Source organism: Prionailurus bengalensis, chromosome B4 (genome assembly GCF_016509475.1).
Source record: "Prionailurus bengalensis isolate Pbe53 chromosome B4, Fcat_Pben_1.1_paternal_pri, whole genome shotgun sequence".
Classification (NCBI taxonomy): Eukaryota; Metazoa; Chordata; class Mammalia; order Carnivora; family Felidae; genus Prionailurus; species Prionailurus bengalensis.
The window spans coordinates 77,793,838-77,799,837 of NC_057358.1; the positions used below are offsets into that span (position 1 = coordinate 77,793,838).

Here is a 6,000-nt window from a genome sequence, read left to right on the forward strand (position 1 = left end):
GTCCTAGTGGCTCCGAAGACTCCGAAGACGACAGGCATTAAGCCGAACCGCCGGCGGCGCGGAGCACTGTGCGCAGGGAACCGCAACGTGCGGCGCGCCGGCTCAGAGCGCTCCGGGCCGGGAGGCGGCGGCGCCGGAGGGCCAGAACGCGGCCGGGCGGCGGGAAGCCCCGGGGCTCCGTCCCAGGTTTGCTTCTCATTGGCGGGGTGGTCTCGGACACATGACTCCTCCCCTCCATCCCCCGACGACTGCAGGTGTTAACCGTGGGCCGCGAACAACGCTCGGGGCTTCTGACGCCAGCTCTCGAGTCAACCCCAATCCCAGCGAGCGCGAAGGTTATGAGCCAGAATGTACCCGGGACGCGGCTGATCCCACAGCTAGAGTGCTGCGCTAAGTGTGGTTTCCGGAGCTGCAGCATCAGCATCCTCCGATAAGTTGTTAAGAGACGTAGATTGTTGGGTCCCACCCCAGACCTAAATAATAGGAAACTCTGGGGGATGGGGCCCGGCAACTTGGGTTTTTAAAAGTCCGCCAGGTAATTTTGGTGCCTGCTCAACTTTGAGACCTACTGAGCAAGCAGGGGCAGGGCTAGAATTAGAATCAATACATTCAGTTCCGAAGCACAAGCTCTGAATCCCCCTGCCTTAGCCTGGGGCTGCCCCAGAATTTCCCTCCAGCTGTAGGGTCCTGTGATGTCATCTTTTGGGTCCTTTATCGCAGTAATAGAGAAGTAACGTGGATGACCACAAATAGCTAGTAATTTGGAAATTTTCTATGGTAGAAACTTGGACCACTAATTCTGGTTTTCTTTTTGTTCGAGTGTTTATTTTTTTTAATGTTTATTTATTTTTGAGAATGAGAGAAAGAGGCAGAGTGTAAGCAAGGGAAGGGCAGAGAGAGAGGGAGACACAGAATCTGAAGCAGGCTCCAGGCTCCAACTGTCCAGACAGAGCCTGATGGGGTGCTCGAACCCACGAACCCCGAGGTCACGACTTGAGCCGAAGTCAGTCGCCCAACCAACTGAGCCACCCAGGCGCCCCTTGTCTGAGTGTTTAAATGCATTTGTGTTTCTAAGTCTGTAAGACCTGGGAGCCATCGTGTACACAAGGGGTAAATCTGAGCAAGAAGACTGCTCTCAACAAGAATTGGGAAGGGCAGGGAAGCCCCTTGGGGATCCACAGTGCACCTGAGGGAAGTAATCTTGTTTTCAAATCTGGGACCCCGAGGCAGGATTGAGTTATTCAGAAGGAGGCCGGAGGTTTTTGGGTGATGGAGTCTGGAGAGATGAGATGAGGCCAGTGGAGGCTGGAGAAGACCTTGCCCAGCCATGAAGGATGGACTTCCCCAAAGGAGGCGAAAAGGGAGGCACCCATTCACTCTTGGCATGGTCCCCTCTCTCCTAACTCCAGGCCCTCCCATCCCCAACTCCCTTGCTTTCACATTAGACCCTAGGGTGTAAGCTTCTGAAGACAGATCTACAGAATTTACTTTGATCCTTTACAGACCCTCAGGGCTGGAAGTCCCACCGCTCCAGCTGCCACCATTCTTGTCACTTACCTTATTCGACAGGTGTCTTACTCAGACGAATGGCATCTCCTGTGAAAGACTGTGGGCTGTTGCCCCTCATTTGTGCTTTCTGGGGCTAGACGGTCCTGTACCATCTGACCCTTCGGTCTCTGGGGTTCCTCTAACTCTGCTCTGGGACCCTTGGGGTTGTGTGATCCTGGCCCGGCCCTTGGGCTTTAGTCGGAACTCAACTTGACCTGAGGGTGATAGGCTCGGCTGGACTCACAGCCTCCGTTCTTCCCCCAAGTCATGGCAGAGTCACAACCACTAACCCTAACCCGGAGTTCCCGAGAGGGTGGTGTCGGGCTTCTCAAGGAAGCCTCATCAGTCTGCGTCTTGTGCGCCGCATTCCAGAAGCAAATTACTCATCCCATTTTACTTCAGCTGACTCAAATTTCAGATATGACTTTGAGTCCTTAGAATAATTAGCTGCCTAATTTGGAGGTGCATGTAGTCTGCAGGATACGTGACCCACCCCTGATGTGTCATACACTGAGCTATTCTCTCCTAGCTGGAAGGATGGTGTGGAGGTCAGGAAGGTCTGGAGGTGAGCCGCTGCAGAATGGTGACCGTGACCTCAGCCAGCCACTGGTTGCAGCTGCCAAAGAAAACAGTGTTCTTTTTTCTTTTTTAAAAATGTTCATCTATTTATTTTGTGAGAGAGAGAGAGAGAGAGAGAGAGAGAACACAAGCAGGGGAGGGGCAGAGAGAGGGGGAGACAGAGAATCCCAAGCCGATTCCACAGTCAGCACAGAGTCCAACGCGGGGCTCCCATTCACAACCGTGAGATCATGACCTGAGCCAAAGTCAAGAGTCTGACGCTTAACCAACCGAGCCACCCAGGCGCCCCAAGAAAACAAGTTTTCTTTAATTGAAGAACTTATATAGGCATGTGGTTAAAAAAATTTTTTTTTCAAGCACTATAAAAAGGTATGCGGTGCAAGTGACATTTTTTCCCCTCCTTAGACCTTTAGTCCTCTCCAGAAATCACCTCTGCATAGTCATCCACTCTTCCCCATCACTAAGCTCTTCTGTAGAACAGGTCTGAATTCCTTGCTCCTCAAGAAATCCTGTGAATTTCATTATTTTCTCACAGGCTTGTTTTTATTTCTCGGTCATTTTAGATTCTGTTTCTGGGCGTTCTGAGTTTTGCTTTTTACATTATTGTGCTTTGGGGACTCCCCCCAGAAGGCAGGAAATGTGGGGGAGAGCAGATCGGTTGAAGCAAGCGAGACAAGGGCAGCTGACAGGACATCAGCTCTGGCCCTTATCAGGTGTCTTCCTTCCACATGGAGTCCCTGGTGAGGGGGGTGCCCACCTCTAGGTGGGGCAGAATGACCGAGACTTGCCCATTAGGGCAGGTGCTGGCTGCACTTCGCAGGCCAGGGTTACAGAGGAAGCTGCCATGACTTTGCCAGGCAGGTAGAAGTGGGGTTAATGATGCCCAACATTTCTGTAAAGCTTGAGCAGATAACTGATGTGAAAGCATGATAATTTGGTTCTTCTGTTACATCTGTTTCTTTATCTTCTCTCCCCATATTCCCCCTTCCTCCTTCTCATCTCATTTCCACGCCCCAAAGAGAAACACGCAAGGCCAGAAACGTTCTAGGATCCCAGGCAGAGCTGTCCCAAGTTCTCCCACAATCCCTCATGTGGTATAGTTCACTCACCTCCTAGTTCAATAGGAATTACAGATAATTTCCTTATCTGTAAAATGGGTACTAGGGTAAGGTGAGTGAGGTATTTGCCTTAGGTGCAAAATTGAAGGGGACATCAAACCTCAGTTAATGGAGTAATATTTAATACGATATTTTAATACACCCAAATTAGTGCAAAAAATCTATCTTGAACAAAGTATCAACAATGGTCTTTTGAAATGTTAGAAAGTTTCTATTTTTTCTGTTTATTTATTTTAAGAGAGAGAGAGAGAGAGAGCAAGTGGGGGAGGGGTAGAGAACGAGAGGGAAAGAGAGAATCCCAAGCACTGTCAGCGTGGAGCCCAGTGCGGGGCTCAAACTCATGAACCGCAAGATCGTGACCTGAGCCGATGTCAGACACTTAACCGACTGAGCCACCCAGCGCCCCTGGAAATTTTTTGTAATTATGTTTTTCTTTTTAATTTTTAAATGTTTATTTTATTTTTGAGAGAGAGGGAGAGAGAGAGACAAAGTGTGAGTGGGGGAGGGACAGAGAGAGAGGGAGAGACAGAATCTGCAGCAGGCTCTGGGCTCTGAGCCATCAGCACAGAGCCCAACACGGCGCTCAAATCCACAAACCATGAGATCCTGACCTGAGCGGAAGTCAGGTGCTTAACCAACTGAGCCACCCGGGCGCCCCTAATTATATATTCTTATTAAGCACCAGCTTAATATTGCAGAACATTTCAAATTATCTTTCAACAGCCCATTCTTCCCTCTCTCACCCAAATTCTTTACAATAAGGAGCTCTTGAGGTAAAGACATACTCCCTTGTCTCTGTATAACCATTTATCAAATAAAGGCCAAGAGCCGTGTACATCCGCCCTCAAATGCTGCCCCCGGCTGTGGAGGCAGCATCTGCCCAGACTCAGAGCCTGAAAGACTCTTTGTTCAGGAACTGTGTCTTTACAAAGCAGGTCCACCACTTGCCGGGTTTATCCTCCTGAAGGTCAAAACCTTTCTCGGCGTCTCAGAGCCAGAGTCCAGTCTCTTGCCTTAGCTGCTATACGTGGACCCTCATCACTTCCCCTTCCCCTTTGTTGACAAGTTTGGCATAAACTGCATTAAGTGGAAGACCGGGTTTCCAGGCATGGGAAGACTAGAGATTCCCAGGGTGTGCGTTTCTCTCTCACCGTGGCTTTTGGAATCGCATTTTTGGGGTTCCTTAAGACACCAAGATGCTCCAAAATGTAGAGTTCTGTATACCAAGTTTCTGTCAGCCTCATTATAATCTCACGGTTTCTGAAGAAGACATGGCCTCCAAGCAACAGATGGCTTCGTCCGTCATATCTACATCCTTTTGTCTCTCTAGCGGTGGGTTGTCTGAACGGACTTCTGATAGGCAGCAGCGCCATGATTCCAATGAGTTTGGTGCAGGGCTCGCGACAGAAGAGTGAACAGCTGACATCTTGGGGGTGCCCCGAAGTATCAATTTAAAATAAACGATAGTGACCTGCTGGGCCATATAGAAGCCTGAGGCAAAAAGAAAAGGTGTACCTCATATACATTTAAAAAGATTTTTTTTTGAATGCCCAGGTGGCTCAATCCGGGAAGCATCTGACTTCGGGTCATGATCTTGAGTTTCATGAGCTCGAGCCCCGCATCAGGCTCCTGCTTGGGAGTCTCTCTCTCTCTCTCTCTCTCTCTCTCTCTCTCTCTCTCTTTCTCTCTCCCTCTCTCTCTCCCTCTCCCCCATTTGCATTTTTCCTCTCTCAAAATAAATAAATAAACTTAAAAATAAAACAACTTTGAAGTCTACAGCATAGAAAATTTGCCTGAGTCTCCAGCCTGCTGGCCTGCCCTGCCAGTTTTGGACTTGCCAGTCCCCACAACTACGTGAGCCAATTCCTTAAAAGAAATCTCTCTCTCTCTCTGTATATCTTGTGTCTCCAGAGAACCTGACTAATACAGTGGTTATGCATGAGGTGAGACTGCGGACATCGGGCGAGTATGGAGAATCCACTGGAAACTACCGCTGGTCACAGGTTTAGGCCCAGCCTTCTAGGCCTCTGCCCCGTTTATGGCAGAACTGGCTGGCGTCTTCATCCTCTGTGGAACCTGGTTTAAAAAACTTTTTTTGGGGGGCGCCTGGGTGGCGCAGTTGGTTAAGCGTCCGACTTTAGCCAGGTCACGATCTCACGGTCCGTGAGTTCGAGCCCCGCGTCAGGCTCTGGGCTGATGGCTCAGAGCCTGGAGCCTGTTTCCGATTCTGTGTCTCCCTCTCTCTCTGCTCCTCCCCTGTTCATGCTCTGTCTCTCTCTGTCCCAAAAATAAATAAACGTTGAAAAAAAAATTAAAAAAAAACAACTTTTTTTTAAAACATTTATTTATTTTTGAGAGACAGAGCAGGAGCAGGGGAGAGGCAGAGAGAGAGAGAGAGAGAGAGAGAGAGAGAGAGAGAATTCCAAGCAGGCTCCTTGCCGACCCCGGGCTCAGTCTCATGAACCGTGAGATCATGACCCGAGTCAAAATCAAGAGTCAGATGCTCAACTGACTTAGCCACCCAGGTGCCCCAATCTCTTGGTATTTTATATTTTGGGTGCTGTTGTAAATATTACTTACTGCAGGAAATGCTTGGTCAGTTTGTCTGCTGTATAACAGAAGCCTCCTTCTATCATTCAATGAGTAATTTTTCTTCTCTTGGAAAATCACATGGGATTGGTGAAGGGTGACTATGGACTCTTCTAGTTACATCACACAAGGGCTTCTTAAAAGCACTAAATGTTGTATGGAAACC

At 49.0% G+C, this 6,000-nt stretch overlaps 1 protein-coding gene and 1 pseudogene across 1 annotated transcript in view; both read right to left on the minus strand.

Moving 5' to 3' along the window:
- GALNT6 (polypeptide N-acetylgalactosaminyltransferase 6) overlaps positions 1 to 1,873 on the minus strand; it is a 47,616-nt gene extending 45,743 nt beyond the window's left edge. Inside the window, exon 1 of the mRNA XM_043563942.1 lies at positions 1,558 to 1,873. The gene's annotated coding sequence lies outside the window, so the exon portion shown is untranslated. The remainder of the gene's footprint in view (positions 1 to 1,557) is intronic.
- A 1,949-nt stretch (positions 1,874 to 3,822) lies between these two features.
- On the minus strand, positions 3,823 to 4,696 carry LOC122473616 (annotated as a pseudogene).
- Between the last annotated feature and the right edge of the window lie 1,304 nt (positions 4,697 to 6,000).